Source organism: Octopus bimaculoides, chromosome 5 (genome assembly GCF_046866305.1).
Source record: "Octopus bimaculoides isolate indiv1 chromosome 5, ASM4686630v1, whole genome shotgun sequence".
Taxonomy (NCBI): domain Eukaryota; kingdom Metazoa; phylum Mollusca; class Cephalopoda; order Octopoda; family Octopodidae; genus Octopus; species Octopus bimaculoides.
In genome coordinates, this window is record NC_142932.1 from 121,441,245 (window position 1) to 121,461,314 (window position 20,070).

Here is a 20,070-nt window from a genome sequence, read left to right on the forward strand (position 1 = left end):
AAGGAAAGTGATGAGCGTGATAGCCCTGACTAAGAAGGAATGAGAGAAAGTAAGAGCAATGAGAGAAAGGAAGGGGTGAAAATCAAATCAGCGTTTCAACTTTTTGTGAGTATGTGTTAATGTGTGCGTACATATATTTGTGATTATTATATTCCTAAATGTGTACCTTATTTATATATAAAATGCTACAATTAGCCGTCGTTTTTGACGGCATGGGGTCAGCTAGTTTATAAGAATGCACGTTTTTCTTTTGACGTGACCTCTGTATCACTTTCATTATCTCGTTTGCATTTTTTAGTTCGAAGTAAAAAGACGATAATTTTTTGCCGACGCTGCACATCACTGTCTACTTCGGATTTTACTCTTTGGAGTGGATATCCTGTTTATCTGCGCCGCTGGTGAATTTAATATCAAACACAAAGAGCCTAATAGATAATACTTGTTGAAAATGACTTGAGAGAAGCCATCAAGCGGGGAGGAAATCATTATTGCCAAACTACTTGTAAACGGATTACATTGGGCGTCGACTTCATGTTTCACAAACGATTGATGTAAGACCCTTACCACCTCCACTAATTGCAATTGAGGTCAAGTGTCTACTATGTGAATTATTTTTCAGCAATTGAATTTGATGAATAATATGGAACGGTTCCTGAATTTGTGAGGCGACAATCAAACTGTAAGAAACGTTTGGTTTTAAACTTAAACACAAGGACAGTAATTTCAGGATAAATAGTTAAGTCGATCATTTTATCGACCCTGAAAAGGATGGGAGGCAAAGTCGATCCCGGCGGGATTTGAACTCAGAATGTAAAGACGGACGTAATGCCGCTAACATTTTAGTCTGGCGCGGTAACGATTCCGCCAAATCGCCACAGTACGTACTGTACATCAGATGCTGATAAAACGAGATTTTGATTCCAGCGGAATCTAGAACTGGGTACGGCAATTTTCAGAAAGCTGCAAGTTTTGATATGAAAGCTTTTGGATCTGGTAAAGAGTGGTTTGAAAGTTTTAAGGGATACATTGTTTTGCAAAGGGGACAGAGAGTCCTGACGTCACTCGAATGCGACGAATAGGATTAATTCCAAATAATGATAATCTTTTATAAATGTAACAATAATTACAGGAAGTTTAAAATAACATCATACCATACAATGAAATATATAAAGATATGTGGTGTCTTAAATGTCATGCAACATATGTAGCTACAGATAATTACAATGGTCTCCAGAGCAGAAAATAAGAAATTACGAAAGGAGGCAACTTATTAAGGCTCATTCTATTGTAATTAGACAGTTTTAAATAATGCACACACACACACAAATGCACCCCCCCACACTCACATACATAAACACACGCACATACACACACATATATATCATGTTGAACTGTTTATCCCTACGCATTTTTTCTCTCTGTTTTTCTTTAGTCGTTCTCTCTTCAGTTTTTATCCTCTCAACCCTTTCTATCGGAGGGCGTAGACTAGAAACATCAAAGACTTTTCCATTCTTTCTGAGCGTTAAACTATTACACATGCTTGCTGTCCCTTCACCTGTCTTGGTCATTTGTTTTCTGTAAATTTGAAATATTTGTATATATGTTAAATTCAAATTACGATAAACGTAAACAAACAAAAGTTTGCTTTTAGAAGCGTTGAGATGTCTTAGAAAGTTAAAGAAGTGATTTTAAAATTCTCAAACGCAGGATAATGCTAATAATATAGCCTGAACAGGATAAGTTACCCCTAATTTGCAGAAACTACAGGTTCTGCTAAGGTTTGAAACCATCATTACTATACTTGTATATCTGTGTGTATTTGTATCTGTGACTGTAAGTTTGTGTGAATATTCTCAGCTAAATAATCATACACATATACACATTCACACATGCAAGTATATATATACACACACACACACAGGCAAGTATATATATATATATATATATATATATATATATATATATATATATATATATATATATATCCTCCAATCTGCTATACACACACACACACACACACACACACACACACACACACATATATATATATATATAAAACCTCCTATCTGTTATACAGAAGTAAAATTTGGCACATGTATATTTGTGTGTGTGTGTGTGTGTGTGTCTGTGTGCGTATGCCTGCTTACCTACATATATACTTGAATATTTGTATATATGCACCTACATACATATGTACTTGTAAATAGTTTCCAATTGATATATGCGCACATGGAAATTTATCGATTATAAGCCCGTACTTGAAACTTTTGTCTGGCCGACACTACACATCAGCTAGCTGCTTGGCAAGAATACTGGACAACTGTTGTACGCTTTATTCTTAGCTTTAAATCAAAGTTACAACGTATGCTTGCATTAAATTGCATACGTTCTGATATGAGGTTGCTCTGAGCACTTCGGTGTCCATGTTTAACAAAACACAAACAAACTGTCGTTATGGAGTTGTGGAGAAGAAAATGTGCCACGGATTCGCTTGATCGGTTCGACCTTTACTACATGACATCGTTAAAATATTTCTTCTTCCAACTTCTCGCTCGACGAAAGTTCTAACAGAGAATTAAGAAACAGAAACAGTAGGGATAACCATTGAATTAATGCATTCTTATACGTATGGTGAGTGTTTGTGTGTGTGTGTGTGTGTGCGTCTGTGTGTCTGTTTGCATGTGTGTTTGTGTTGTGTTTTTGCATGTGCGTGTTTGCGTGTTTATGTGTGTTTGTGTGTGTGTGTGTGTGTGTGTGTTTCTGTATATGTGGGTGTGTTCGTCTGTGTGTATATCTGTTTGTGTGCATGTGTCTGTGTTGGTGTGTGTGCATATTTCTGTGTGTGTTTGTACCCGTTTGTGCGTTTGAGTGTATTAGTGTTTGCGTGTGCGTTTGCGTGCGCGGCCTTTCTTTAAACGATCCTCATTGCGGAACGCAATGATTTATTCAAAGTTTAAAATAATTATTGCATATTTCATCGATTCATTTTTCCATCTGATTGATTTGAAATTTTTAAAACGTAAAAGCTTCTCCACCCTTTATGTTTGTCTGTCCGTCTTTGTCCCCTCTCTGTAATGCTTGCATAGCAAATCTATATGAATTAAAGAAGCTTACTTCTCAACTACATGAACTACATAGCTCCGGGTTCACTTTCACCGCGTATTAGCCCCGTGCCGACCAAAGCCTTGTCAATGAATTTGGTAGACGGAAACTGAAAGAAGCTCGTATATATATGTGTGTGTGTGTGCGTGTGTGAGTGTGTGTGTATGTGTGTGTGTGTATTTGTGTGCCTGTGTTTGTTCCGTCACCATCGCTTGACAACAAATGAGTGTGTATTTACGTCCCGGTAACCTAGCAGCTCAGCAAAAGAAAGCGATAGCATAAGTGCTAGACTTACAAATTAATAAGTCCTGGGGTCGATTTGTTCGACTAATGGTGGTGCTCAAATGATGACTGAAACAAGTAAGAGAAAAAAATAGAAGACAAGATTCTCATTTAAGAACATTCATGACACGATATTCTTTTCTACTCTAGCCACAACACTCAAAATTTTTGGGGAGGGGGCAGTCGATTAGATCACCCCCAGTACGTAACCGGTACTTAACTTATCGACTGTGAAAGGATGAAAAGCAAAGTCCACCTCGGCGGAATTTTGAACTCAGAAAGTAACGGCAGACGAAATACCACTAAGCATTTCACCCGGCGTGCTAACGTTTCTTATTTCTTCATTGCCCACAAGGGGCTAAACATAGAGGGGACAAACAAGGACAGACAAAGGGATTAAGTCAATTACATCGACCCCAATGCGTAACTGGTACTTACTTTATCAACCCCGAAAAGATGAAAGGCAAAGTCGACCTCGGCGGAATTTGAACTCAGAACGTAACGGCAGACGAAATACCGATAGGCATTTCGCCCGGCGTGCTAACGCTTCTGCCAGTCAAACTTTTTGACAATAAAAAATAATTCTGATCTTATGCTGTTCTACCTTGAGGCTAGTTTCGTTTATATACAATGCTATCAATTTCGGTATTTCACACTTCATTGGAGGCGCAATGTCCCAGTGGTTAGGGCAGCGAATTCGCGGTCGTAGGATCGCGGTTTTGATTCCCAGACAGGGCGTGTTGAGAGTTTAGTGAGCGGAAACACCTAAAGTTCCACAAGGCTCCGGCAGTGGCTGGTGGCGAACCCTGCTGTACTCTTCCAGCACAACTTTCTCTCACTCTTTCTTCTTGTTTCTGTTGTACCTTTATTTCAAAGGGCCAGCTTCGTCACACTCTGGGTCACACCGAATCTCCCCGAGAACTACGTTAAGGGTACACGTGTCTGTGGAGTGTTCTGCCACTTACACACTAATTTCGCGAGTAGGCTGTTCCGTTGATCGAGTCATTTGGAACCCTCTCGTCAGAGATTATATATTACACAAGTTAGCTACGAGGGAACTTTTGAGTTGGCAGGAGTAATATATTCCATATTGAAGATGTTTCTTAGTCAATAAAATTCTCATGCAGGAAAAAAGAAAAAAGGATTTTAGAAAATATTACTGCGACGTTAGGAACATGAAAAATATATAATAAAAACACGTATAGCAACTGATTCATATGGGTTAATTCATAAGACAGTTAAATAAAACAGAAAAAAAGAAAAAATCCATTCGTATCAAAAACATTACCAATTGATATAACAAGAATGAAAATATGACAACAATGTAGATAAGATGGCTATTTATATTATACTCGATGCTAATTATTACGTAGCGCATTGATCTATTAAATAATATGTATCGAGCATGCAAGAAAACTATATAAATATATTTAAACGTGCAAGCTGGAAACGTATAAAATATTTGTTAGGCTTGATATTACATATGTATTTCAGACACGAGAAATGGAAAACCACGAATATAAAATCTATATATAATAAATGGACTCGGAAATTGATGGAAAATGAATTACAGAAATCATACATACATACAAACAAAAATACCCTGTTGTTGATATTGAAATTTCAATGAAGGAGCCTTGGATCTAGGTTAGAATCCGGTTCTTTCTTATTGGCAAGAAATCTTGAAATAAACTGAATAACTACATACATACATACACGCATATATACATATACATGGTGCGTTAGGTTATGTACAAAGAAATTAGCACAAAATCCTAGAAATTCTCGGTTTCGCATAGAAAAGAGCAAAAGAAACAGACACGGATTCTCTACACTGAAGAGTTGTAAGGTGCCATACAGTGGGAATGAACCCAGATGCGTGTGGTTGGGAAACAAACTTCTTATCACACAGCCACGCCTGCGACAATATCTTAACGCAATTAAGCTGTTTTGTCATACATCATTTATCTCACGCACAAATCTCTTTTCAAACTTCTCATTAGATAGAGAGGTGAATCCCCTGTCATTGCTTTCAAATACAGCATTTCTAGTAATATCTTATTCATTTGTGCCTTCCAGTTTAAATGATACAACGCGTGATTTAAAAGGATTCAGCTGGTATTTCTGCACATAAATTTTCTTCCTCGAGTCGTACATTTTTTGTTTATATTTGTAATGTTTACCCCCGTGAAGGTCTTAGTGGGGCACAACTACTGTTGAAAGAGCGAATAGCACATTCATTTAACACCTCTATGATCCACCGCTTTATAATGTTGCATAATGTTTTCATGAAGTATAAAATCCCTTAAGAAACCAATAATAGTCATTTGTAATTTACGAGGTTCATCCCCAACTCCAAACAAGAAGGAATATGATTGCAAAATGCATAGTCATCATTCTTCCGATAATTGAAGTGTAGGCGTGCCACAAGTTTGTGTTGCACGCATTTATAGTAAATACAAGGAACATAAATTCTGCAGAAATGCTCGTGCAAATTTTGCCAATTTTGCCAAAATTCTATGAGTATTACGCACAAAATCTGTTTACAATATTCGCCTGTATTCAAAGGTGTTCCGTCATTGAGCACCCAGTCATTTTATATAGCACTTATTACATTTTAAAACGTGCTGTTTAGAGTCGGGTGTGATTTAAGGAAGATGTAGTTATAATTTCCAGCAGAGGCTGGTTGGAGGTGCTTGTCTCCTCCTCGTAAACATAAGGACACAGGAAATGTGTCAAAGCCGACAGGAAGCGGTCCAGCTTCCTAGGGCTAAATAACAGTAGAATGATTTCCTTATTGGGACTGTCACGTTAAGTTGACAGTATACAACTACCTTATCGTATCACTGCTGCTTAAGTCTCTCTGTGAGATTTAGAAATGCATAATTTCCAAGTCATTGAGTAAATCAGAAACCTTATTCTAAAACGCATTCTACATTACTAATCTGGGATTATATACTATAAAATGTTGTTGCAGGGATTCGAAATTGAATTTCTGGATACCCGAATCCAACATTGTGACCGAACTACAATATTTCACGTGTTCGGTCTCTTTAGGAATTAATCAGCATCAACCCATCGCAGGATTTGATCTCTCTTGTATCTTTTTCTTCTGTCTTATGAAAAGCCACTTTAGAAGTAATTAGTTGCAAAATTTTGATGCAGCTGCGCGATGTGTCTCCATTCTTGCCACACCAGACGACCCATACAGACGGCTCCGACAAAATACCAAATATCTCCGTTACCAAATATATAGCACAATTACTTCCAGTTATGTTGCGAAAGCCACATGTTGCCGTTCGTTGCAGTAGACTCCAAGTAGTATATCTCTCCCAGTATGTAATTATTGCTGTTGTTATTAGTAAAAGACCAACGCAATTTGACTTTATGTGCGATAATAAAACCTTGTGTTAAATGTTCGCGTGTGTCGTTCAGTTACTTCTTCCCGCAACCCAAGAAACATATTTTCATTTATTAACTGAACCAGTCACTACTGCAGACCAGCTTACATACAGCAAGTGACAGTATATATATCATTATTTCAGAGAGTAAATTTTGATTTAATGCAGATGTGGCTAGTATTTCCAGGAGATCGAACTACTCGGTATATCAACGATTACATTCTATAACGTATTTTTCATTATTTTCATTATCCAGACAGTGCGGTGCGGTTTATTTAATGAAAATGCAGTAATTATTTCCAGCATATTAAGCCACCGTGTAGAAACTCCCCACACTGACAGTTCTGTGCTCCAGTCTTCGTCTCTAACCATTCATTAGATATTTGACAGAATATTGAGAGAAGTTAATCAACTCAGAAGAAATTTAAAATAGGAAAAAAAGAAAAAGGAAAAAACGTTGCAAAAAGACCAGCAAAACCCGGAAACAACTTCAAATTAATTCGTCACATTATAAAGTTGTACAGCCGTCGGTGTGCAAAATGTAAGCTAAATTGGATGCAATTAAACAATGCATCGTCACTGTGGATTGACTGGCAGATTGTGCAACATTTGCACAGTATCTGCTAGAAGAGAGAGGGAGAGAGAGAGGGAGAGAGAGAGAGAGAGAGAGATAGGGAGAGAGAGAGAGAGAGATAGATAGATAGATAGATAGAGAGAGAGAGAGAGAGAGAGAGAGAGAGAGTTTGAAGTATTCCGATAGCTTCTTAATTTGTTGCTTCAGTCCAATAAACCAAATAAACCCAGCCAGCATAGTCACCACGACGACCACCACTGCCGCCGCCGCTGCCACCATGCCGCCACCGCTGTCATCACCACGACCTCCGCCACAACAAGAAAAAAAGAAAGATAAAGAAAATAAAAAAAAACCATATCTGAAAAGTTAATATCATAGTAAAGAACAAAAGAAGAAAATGGCAAAGAATTAGTCAACACGAGATTTCGTCTCTAATTACAGAGGGAGACAGGAGAGAGGAGAGAGGAGACAGGAGACAGGAGAGGAGGCTAGCATCATTTACCGAATTTTTTTTTTTTTATTTCGTTTTTGTTTCTTTGGCCTTTTGTTTACAGTTTGCGAAGTTTTGAGTTGGAGATTATGTACTTTAAAATGTAGCAGTTTACTACTACTACTACTACTACTACTACTACTACTACTACTACTACTACTACTACTACTGCTACTGCTGCTGCTACTACTACTACTACTGCTGCTGCTGCTGCTGCTTTAACTGTTGCTGCTTCTACTGCTGCTACTGCTACTGCTACCGGAAAGGCTGCTGCAACTGATGATGATGATGATGATAGTGACGACGTCGACAACGACGATGATAACGATAACATCAACAAGAACAAAAAAAAAATAATAAATAATACTAAATAAGACGTTGGGCTTATTTCAAGGAGTCGTTACAAAATCTGAAGGGTTAACGCAGTATCGATTATGGGCGAAGAAAAAAAATCAATCATTACGAAGATCAATTACATCCGAAAGAATCAAATGACATGTCTGCATGGGGAACCTAGGAACTCGCCAATTCAAGGAACTCAAAAATCTTATGAATAGCCATTTTTATCATCATGGCCAGTGTCATAATCAATACACCTCTCCTGCTCCTCATCATCATCATCTTCTCGCGATTGGTGAAGTCACGCGTCGCGTGCCATTCCAGGTGTGTCATTCCAGGCGTGCTGGTATTCGGCCATCTCCACTGGTTTCTGTCCTCCCTCGTTGTTGGCACTCCGTCGCTTACGATGACGAGGGTTCCAGTTGATCCAATCAACGGAACAGCCTGCTCGTGAAATTAACGTGCAAGTGGTTGAGCACTCCACAGACACGTGTATCCTTAACGTAGTTCTCGGAGTGATTCAGCTTTACACAGAGTGTGACAAGGCTGGCCCTTTGAAATACAGGTACAGCAGAAACAGGAAGAAAGATTGAGAGAAAGTTGTGGTGAAAGCGTACAACAGGGTTCGCTACCACCCCCTGCCGGAGCCTCGTGGAGCTTTAGGTGTTTTCCCTCAATAAACACGCACAAGGATGACCGCGATTCCGCTGCCCTAACCACTGGGCCATTGCGCCTACACACTGTTCTCTCTCACAAGTAGTAGAACCGGTGAGTTGAGAGCTGTCCAGGACCGATATTCTCAGACTACGATTCTTTCTGCTTATCGCTTTCCCCTTCTTCTGTAGCTGTAACAGGCAAAAACCTTTTGAACAAGAAGTAGTGTCAGGGTATATGCCCGTACTAGACGAGCTTTGGTCATTTCGCTACGGTAAGTTGTGTTTCTTGCTTGCCAACACTGTTAGTGACACGCTCACTAGGAAAGCTGTTTGTCTTCAGCTCTGGGTTCGATATGCAGGTCTTCATTCTGAACCACACTGAATAAAACGCGCTTAGATTTTGTCATTTTTGTATTTTGTGTGCGTTGGAAGTCTCTGAATGTCTAGCTTTCACACCCATGCACAAAGATCGAAGACAGCAGAGACTTGTACAGTATGAGCTGTGTTGGAAAAACTAAGGAAACTGCTTTTTTCCATATGATGTGCACCTCCGCCGAGGTCGACTTTGCCTTTCATCCATCCGGAGTCGATAATTTAAGTTCCAGTGAAAAACTGGTGTGAATGTAATCGACACAAACCCTCCACCAAAATGGCTGTCTGTGTATCAAAATCGGACACCATTCTTCTTGTTCTTCTTCTTCTCATTATTATTATTATTATTATTATTATTATTATTATTATTATTATTATTATTATTATTATTATTATTGTTCAGTAGTTTTATTTTTATAACGTTCTTTCACTTCACTACCGAGCGCAGCTCTGTGTGCCTTGGGTTTGTGCTGTGATGCTCTTCTTCTTCTTCTTCTTCTTCTTCTTCTTCTTCTTCTTCTTCTTCTTCTTCTTCTTCTTCTTATTATTATTATTATTATTATTATTATTATTATTATTATTATTATTATTATTATTATTATTATTAATGCAGCGAGCTGGCAGAAACGTTAGCACTCAGAACGTAGCGACGTGCGAAATGGTTAGTTGCATTTCGTCCGTCGCTACGTACTGAGTTCAAATTCCGCCGAGATCGACTTTGCCTTTCATCTCTTCGGGGTCGATAAATTGAGTAACAACGAAACCCTGGCTCCATGTAATCGACTATCCCCCATCCCCCGATTCTCAAGCCTTGTGCCTATAGCAGGATTATCATCATCATCATCATCATTATTATTGTTGTTGTTGTTGTTGTTATTATTATTAGCAGTAGTTGTAGTAGTAGTGACAATAGTAGTAGAAGCAGCAGCAGCAGCAGCAACAGCGATGGTTGTAGTAGTAGTAGTAGTAGTAGTAGTAGTAGTAGTAGTAGTAGTAGTAGTAGTAGTAGTAGTAGTTGTAGTAGTTAAAAACGTTAATTAATAAATGTCTTGTTTGTCATGTTGTGTTTGCTCTTACCGCCGACGGATTTTGCTCGTCGCGCCGTTAAATATTGCTTTACAGTTGACAGAAAGAATTTGCAGTGGTTTGGGTGGAAAAGATGGTTGTTGGTTGGAAAAAAAACAAAAAACAAAAAAAAATATCGGTATAGTTACTATGGAGTTCTGGCCAGAAGAGAATGAAGAAAACGGAATGGGTTAAAGTGACATGGTGCTGCGTCGTTGTTGTGTCGCTGTAGTGTTTGATTATAAGATGTTTATGTTGAAGTATACGATTGTGTGAAGGCTCAATGGTCCAGTCGTTAGGGCAGCAGATTCGCGGTCGTAGGATCGCGGTTTCGATTCCGACAACGGCGTTGTGAGTGTTTATTGAGCGAAAATACCTGAGGCTCCAGCAGGGGGTGGTGGCGAACCCTGCTGCACACTGCAACTTTCTCTCACTCTTTCTTTCTGTTTCTGTTGTGCCTGTAATTCAAAGGGTCAGCCTTGTCACACTGTGTCACGCTGAATATCCCTGAGAACTACGTTAACGGAACACGTGTCTGTAGAGTGCTCAGCCACTTGCACGTTAATTTCACGAGCAGGCTGTTCCGTTGATCGGATCAACTGGAACCCTCGTCGTCATAACCTGCGTAGTGCCACGGTAGGATTGTATAGTCCATGTTTTGGTGTTCGGCAATGCTGCACAGTGTTGGCAATTATAGTTTTAGCGCATCGCCATGGGAAGAGGTATTGTCAGCGTGGACAAATTGTGTCATTCGTGAGATAACGAGAATTAGATGCAGGCAAGAAGTTCGCTTCCCAACCCCATCGACCCGTGGTCGCCTTCGGCTGGTGTATTCAACTATAGCCTCGGGCCGATCAAAGCCTCGTGAGCGGATTTGGCAGACGGGAATTGAAAGAAACACGTCGTGTGTTTGTGTGTGTGTGTGTACGTGTGTGTGTATGTGTGTGTATGTATGTATATATATTATATATATATATATATATATATATATATATATATATGTATATATATATATATATATATATATATATGTATATATATATATGTATATATATATAATATGTATGTATGTATATATATATATATATATGTGTGTGTGTGTGTGTATGTATGCATGTGTATGTATGCATGTATGTATGTATGCAAGCATGCGTGTACGTATGTATGTATGTATCTATATCTATTTATCTATCTATCTATCTATCTATCTATCTATATATATATATATATATATATATATATATATCCATGTGTGTGTATGTATATATATATATTTGTTTGTGTGTGGATGTGTGTGTCTGTGTTTGTCCACCTCCAGCGCTTGACAATCGGTGTTGGTGTGTTTATGTCTCCGTAACGTAGCGGTTCGGCAAAAGAGAACGACAGAATAAGCCGCAGGCATTGCACAATAATAATAATTGCTGGGGGGTCAACGATTCATTCAATAACAAAAAAAAAGAAAAACTCTCCAAAACAGTGCCCCAGCATGGCCGCATTCTAATGACTAAAACAAGTAAAAATAAAAAAAAGTAAGTTATACAAGATGAGAGAAACGCAGAGCTAGATGTATCTTGCTCTACGTATTCAGCTTGAGGGACAGAGAAATGTGGAAGAAAGGCGGGAAGCGAAATGGGGAGATAAGTACAACTGGGATCATTTAGTAGGAGATATAATGAAAGGAGAACGAGAGAGGGAGGGAGGGAGGGAGTAGACGGAAGGAGAAATAGTAAAATGGTGGACGACAACATTCGAGGATTATAATTAAATATATACAGGATTAAAAGGAGAGGAGAAGAGAGTTAGTGGCAGACAAACGGGGGTGAGAATAGGAGAGGAAGGTGTAATGCAAAGAGAGAGTAAGCGATATGTAAATAAAGTGTGTGTGAGTTAGAAAGGAGAGAGAGAGGGAGGAGAGAGAGAGAGAGAGAGAGAGGAGAGAGTGAGAGGAGAGGGAGTGAGAGGAGAGAGAGAGAGAGAGTGTTGGAAAGGAACAGAGGGAGAAGTAGCTGAGAGATATACAAGAATGCAATGGAAGCTATGAGATGGAAAGCACGGTCTATAATTATAATGATGTTCATAGAATTAGTGTGAGTCCCATAAAAATACAGAGAGAGGGAGACTGAGAGAGAGAGAGAGAGAGAGAGAGAGAGAGAGAGAGAATGGAAGAGATAAATGTTATAAATGTGTTTGCGTGTATGCATACATAGACAGACGCACACACACATATATGTGCATATACATTATGTGTGTGTGTGTATGTATATATATATATATATATATATATATGTACAGGTATACACACCCACATACATATGAAGAACAGAAATTGGGTTCTATTTATATACCTACGTCGTATTTAGAACCAGGCCCGATATCTATGGCTTAATATGGATTTGGTACTTACATAGCTACAGTATCCTAGCAACAGATGCAACGTTGTACATCACTGTGAACCCTATGTTATTGCACCTAGCCATTTTTGGCGCCTTACGTGATCATGTGAATAGATTCTAATGAATCCTACGACAAATATATATATATGTACGCGTGTGTGTGTCCGCGTGTGTGTGTATGAAGAAAGAGAGATAGAAAGATAGAAAGTGAGCAAACAGATAACAGTACATCAAGGAGGAGGTAGGTCAGTAGATAAGGGAGACAACGTGATTAAAGTAGGTGTTATCAGCAATTGATTTGTTAATAGGCCTTAACACTAATTGTACAACTGAATACAATGTAAAGAATTCTTTAATTTCTTCTTGTCAAGTCCCAATTCACAATCGTCTAATCTAGCGATTGCCAAACTCTTCAGTGTTTACGGTCACTGATTCACCAAGTGATTTGCAGTTTTTCTTAATATATTCATGTTCAGCTTCAACACGAATCGAATTAGAATCATAATAGAAGCGTTACAACCCAATTCTTTAAAACTATATTTGTTTGAATTCTCATCAAAATATAATGAACTTATTTTGCACTATTATTATGACCTCCACCTTAGAGAAGACGGAGGTATTGTTTTCAGTCGTGTTTGTTTCTTTGTTTGTATGTCCGTGGATAAGATATCTCAAGAACCGCTGGATGGATTTGAATTAAACTTTCAGGGATGTTTAGCCTCATGACTGGTACGAACTGATTAAATTTTGGGATCGATCTGATTCCGGACAAGGATTCTGGATTATTTGTTATATTTACTTTACATAAAGTATTACGATCTTACGAACATTCAAGTCTTTCTCTGATTATCTCCCTTGAAAGCACGCTCATGATTTCCACGTAAGCTATGGTGGCGTTGCTTTCGTTTCTCTATTATTAATTTTACTCGCGTCGCTATCTTAGTAGAAACTGATGGATAAAGCAATCAAACCACATAAACAAACGGCAGCAAAACCGTTCAGAAATTAAATAACATTAACGTATACAATAACAATAATAAATTTAATTAATCCTCGGCAATTTTTAGTTTTACCAACTATGAATATATCGCCCCTGTTTAAAACCTCTTACCTACTTGACAATAGCATTGCTAGCTCTGCCTTGAAGGAAGCTTTACTTCTTGGACTCACGTTTTTGTGCGCAGCGAAGTTGTTAAACTCTGTTAACAGCACCGTATGCAGGTCCTTCCCGTTTTCTTTCACACACGTACAATTTTTTCTCTATAGCCCTTAATGGTCGTAAAGTCACTATATCAGTGGATTGACTGAAAAAGGCCTTCATAGAGAAAACTGTCCCTGTTCCCACTGCAGACGACATACACACAGCATTACAAATACGGCTCGCATACCCACACGTTGGAAGATTATTATTATTATTATTATTATTATTATTATGAAGTTGGAGAGCTGGCAGAACGCCGGACGAAATGCATAGCAGTATTTAAGGTTCTTTGAATATGTACGATGTATTTCAAGGTTAAATAATAATTCCGGTTACGTTTGTCAAACTGAGATATTTTGGTTGGATTATATCGTCATTGGTGTTACATTACTTTCTATATTCCGTAACTGTCACAATATACTTTTCTAGGCCTGAATTGTTTGTGGGGAGGGGGACAGATGATTAGATCGACCCCAGTGCACAACTGATACTTAATTTATCGACCCCGAAAGGACGAAAGGCAAATTCGATCTCAGCAGAATTTGAACTCAGAACGTAAAGACAGACGGTCATAATATGCAAACATTTCTCATGACACCACTACACTGTTTACAGATGCTTATATTTCTTATGTTTGCCGTGAATTTTTCACGGGTCCAGCTTGGTATTATTATTATTATTATTATTATTATTATTATTATTATTATTATTATTATTATTATTTTATGTTTGACTTTTGTTTTGCATTTGTACAAGTTGGATCCAAGTCTCATCCAGAGACCTCAAGAGACAACAAGCTAGAAGTTCATGTAGGTGTTATGCCTAGGGTACCATATATTTGGATTTGTACATACCATATATTTGGATTTGTACTAGAGAATGTTTAAGAAACCATAAGAAAATTGTGTTTGTTTTAAAATTTGAGATCACATAGACAGTATTTTACGTAGGATATGGGCAGTTCCCATGAGCACTATCTTTTGAACTTCAGCCATTTTGGGGTTTCCTGGTATCTGAGCTAGGTAGTAATCAGCCCGTTTCGCTGTCATATAATAATAATAATAATAATAATAATAATAATAATAATAATAATAATAATAATAATAATAATAATTATTATTATTATTATTACTATCATTATTATCATTATTATTTTTAATAATGCCAGTTAGCATTTACTCCAGCTCTTTACACATTGTTCCGCTCCTAAGACACCGTCAAACTGCCCAAAACTATACCATCTACCTTGGGGGATCATAAAGCGGATCATAAGGAGGGAGAATACTGCTCCGTCATGAACTATATGTATACTTAGAGAAAAGAAATCTGAAAACATGAACGAATTTCGAGTTATGTCCTTGTCTGCTTTATTCAGAAAGCCTCGATCAACAGCCTCGATCAACAACAGACAGAGGGTGGATCAGCTTCGATGGAATTTTTTGCAAGATCGAGGTGTATTCTTAAAGTGGGGATACGCAACAGACCAGGCAGGAGATTTGGAAGTGGAAACCACACTTGATCGGGTTCTAGATACAGGGGCTCTCTGGTGTATCTAGAGTACATCCAACTGGGTTACATAGGGAATTTCGCAAACTCTGTATTACTTTTGATTAGATACTGAGAGATAAGGGGTGCTATTGCTGCTGACATGACCCGATTGCAAAAGTCTTAGATAAAATCAGTAAGTATTCGGTGACAGAAGTTATGCCTACATTTCAACCGAGATGATCGTCTTTAAATCGTCTTTAACAACGAAGGGGATCCGCTGAAGAAAAGCCCAAGATCTACTCCGATGGGATGTTTACCACTGTACACAGATATGTGATGGCAGTTGATCTGGAGCGTATCTGAAAATGTTATCATATACCAGTCCCTTTTGAGATCAGAAACTTAATTTGGTTTCTAAAGCGTCCGGCAGCGAATTGTATTGGAGTTAACAGCCGGATGGGTGGGTAGAGGTATAAAATTGAAACGGACGAAATACCAAGAAAATGAAGTGGAAGACTGCTGCAGGAACCGGATCAGAACCAAATGCATCCAAGTGGAACTGCGCAGGTAATGGTTCACAGATAGATTACTTAATAAAGACAAGGGATTCTGGTAATTACTGTAGAGAGCGAGAGATATCAACACCCAAATGAAGGCAGCAGAGAAGGCATTTTGTTGGGGTCTGCCTGAAATGGATTGAACGATGGGGTTAGCAGGTCAGGGTTGATCTGGATTGATAAGGTCGTCAGATGTATAATGTATGTGACAAGACAAGAGACCGCGGACCCCAGGACAGCAACGATGATTTGTCTAAATATGTACAAAAATGAAAATGTCCTTACTGTCACTCAGCGATAAGTTATTGCTATTTAAGTTGTGAGTACGAATCCCACTGAGATTGATTCCTATTTTCATCTATCCGCAGACAATAAAAATGTAGCAATTAAATAATGAGTTTCATCTAATCTATAACACACACACACACACACACACACACACACACACACACACACACACACACACACACCACCACCACCACCACCACCACCCGGCTACTCTTGAACATTATTATTTCCGCTTAATAATCAACATCAATAAAGCAATAAAATTTCCTTTCTTGTTGATTGCACACAGTGATGCTTATAAAGATATTCTGAATTCATAGCTTTTCTGCATTTCACATATGCATTAATAGCGTAAGCAAAATTAAACTTCATAACAGGCGTTGACCCCATTGACAAGAGGTGTTCGTCTGTAATATTTATTATCTATAGCCTCACATCACTGAAGACGGAGTCTTTGGATTAGCCGGAACCATAATCCTGGCAATAACACCTCGGTCTTTCTTTAAATGAAGTAGATATTAGCAAGGGTGGGGGTGTTAATAACAGAGTTAATATTCAAATCGATAACAAATTATAACGTTAGTTACTTGTATGCTAATTAATTTAAGGTATTTGATATAAGATTACTAATTATTTATTTACAATCTTACAAATCACATTTAATGATTGACTTTGTCAGTAAACCGTCTCTATAATCTAATAATTTGTGACTTATATACTTTACAGTAGCACCACGTGTTCCGTGCTTTCTTACCACTCGTTCCTACATCATTACCTATTAACGACATTTTGCACAGCTGTAGAAAAGCATATTCGCCATTCTTCTTGATGGGTCGAGCAGGGTATATGAAGATTCGGCTGTTATCTCCTGTAGGTCAAACCACATCGCAGATGTTCTTTAGTTGAAACAGTTTATTCTGTAAAGCTTCTGTAAAATATCAATTCAGTTGTTACACACGAAGGTTTGAGCACTCTTGTTGTCATTGGGTTTGGCATTCATTATCCGTTTATTAATATACATGAAATGTGTTTCGAGAACAACATATATCTTTTATCATTTTGTTGCTTCAGCCATGAGACTGTGGTGAAGCTGGGGCACCGCCGGGAAGAATTTCAGTCGGATTAATCCACCCCAGTACTCATGTTCTTTTTTTAAGCCTGGTACTTATTCTATCGTTCTCTTGAGCTCAACCGCTAAGTCACGGGGACGTAAACAGACCAACATCGGTTTTCAATCGGTGGAGGGGTAACACAGACGCAAAGACACACATAAACACACAACCACCCACCTACCCACACATATACATATATACGACGATCGTCTTTCAATTTCCGTCTACCAATTCCACTCACAAGGCTTTGGTCGGCCCAAGGCTTTAGTAGAAGACACATGCCCAAAGTGTCACGCAATGAGACTGAACCACGAGCCATGTAATTGGTAAGCAAACTTCTTACCGCACAACCACGCCTGCATGTACTGAAGAACATTAGAGGCAGTGCTGTAGCATGGCCGCATTCCAGTAACTTGACTGAACCCAGGAAAAGAGTAAATGATTAAATAACTTAAGCTCAATATGATAATCAGATAATAGAATTGTTAGGTCTTTTTCTCTTTCAGTCGGAGTAAAAAATACGAAAAATGAAAGTAGGACATATTGGATGAGGAAAAAGAATTAATGTTTTTAAAATAGTCTGCAGTTGATAAACAGCCAAATTGAGTCAGTAATGCTTTGGTGGATATTGGTAAGGTGCCTAAACCTGCAAGTTTGGCCGAAACATCAAAGATCAAATTCAATCTATTAAAGCGCATGTAACGTTCCAGAAAACGAGCAAATAGTTTCAAGTATTGAAAGAGAAGACGGAAAGTGGCAAATTGGTTGCTAAAATTAGTCTCGTAAACTCGATAAATTGAACTAATAATATAAATATTTCAATTGATAATGAGATTTAATTTACTGTGGTGAATATGCAGTGGAGTCGAATGCAATGGCCAACAGAATGTTCTATTTCCGAATATAAGAATGATATCTACATTTATATTATGCAAAGATCAAACGCGTTACAGCTGTTCTCCACCCCACTAAAAGTAAAACCAAAAAAAAAAAAAGAAAAAAGAAAACAAATGGCTGATGTTAGGATAGTAAAAAAGAAATGGTTAGAAATAAATTATTATGAAATATATGATAGCTGGTTTTTTGCATTGCTATCTGATATTTCACTATCTATCTTTGGTCATAGGTCCAGAGATACACTCATGCAAGCACGCACAGCAGGTACATGGATACACATTGTTGTTGTTGGCACTCCGTCGCTTACGACGTCGAGGGTTCCAGTTGATCCGATCAACGGAGCAGCCTGCTCGTAAAATTAACGTGCAAGTGGCTGAGCACCCCACAGACACGTGTACCCTTAACGTATGGATACACATACACATACACATACATACAAATCTTGAAATAAAACTGAACAATTACATACATACATACATACATTCATAGATATATATGTGTGTGTGTACGTGTGTGTTTTTCAGATTATGCAATAGAAGCAGCTCTAAAATATAAACCTTGTCAATTCCAGACACACTGTCATTGTGTTGTTCGCCTCGCTCTGGTGTATATTGTTTTTTCCACACTATACGTTCTTAAAAGGAGATTTTCCCACACAGAAAACCGCAGCTTCTGGTATTTAAATGCAATATGTACGTTCAAAGTATGTGTAGTAATAATGTCTATATATATGCATATGTATATCTAATGCTCTTAGCTTATTTTTTCCTTAGGGCTGGCCAGATTGGAGCAATATCGAGAATAACCAGCTGAAATTGCAAAGATAATCTGAATCTCGACTGAAGAGAGAAAACTCCGAATGACCTGTCCTTGTTTTCTTTGTATCGTCTGTCTGGATGTTTTGTCCCTTTCTTGTATCACCTAATTGTCTGGATGTTTTGCGTTCTTGTCCCATTCTGTATTATATAAATATAAATATAAATATAAATATATATATATATATAGTTGAGTGATGTTGTAGCATGGAAATACTTACGGAGACAGCAACTGAGTTTCACCTGAGGAGATACATATAGATCTTCTTATACAGGTAAATCGTTACATAATTTAATTTAAACTTAACTCTAAATCCTGTATATACGAGGATTTATATGTATCGAAACATTTGTAGTGATTAAAAAGCTGCCTAACCGTACTTACTCTTCCTCTTGACTCTTTTACTTTTTACTTTTTACTTTTTACGTTATGTATATATATATATATATATATATATGTGTGTGTGTGTGTGTGTGTGTGTGTGGGACTGAACCCGGAACCATGTGGCTTGGAAGCAAGCTTCTTACCACACACCTACTCCAGCGCCTATATATAAAAATAATCATTATTACTCTGGTGGCGTGTAGCGAAATCTGTAGAACGGCGTAGAATATAGTCTGAAATAAGATATGAAATGCCTTAGGGGCAGAGGTCAACAATTTCATAATTTTCAAGTGGATGAAGTGAGTGCGATTTGACAAACTAAATCTTCAAAATCTAGAGTTTATATTATTGATTCTTCGATCAGTCGAATGAATCGATAGCATATTTCCAGTTTGAATATGTGACATGTCGCTTGTGCGAAAAAAATATTTCTACGTATTTCTATTTACGGTGACTGATTTCAGGAACTCTAGAATACTTGACTAAACACTTCGATTGCTCTAGTCTATAAATGTTCTAAATTCATATTCTAACAAACACTATTCTTGGTTGTCTTTCCTCTTCTCAGAGTTGATAAAATATATATCAAGAGAATAGTGTAGTCCTTAAAATCTTTTTATTTTGTCATTAAGGACGAAAAAAAGGACGTTATT

At 37.9% G+C, this 20,070-nt stretch overlaps 1 protein-coding gene across 1 annotated transcript in view; it reads right to left on the reverse strand.

The window, feature by feature from the left end:
* Nucleotides 1–20,070, reverse strand: part of LOC106882793 (uncharacterized) — a 239,017-nt gene that overhangs the window by 82,699 nt on the left and 136,248 nt on the right. The window lies entirely within an intron of this gene.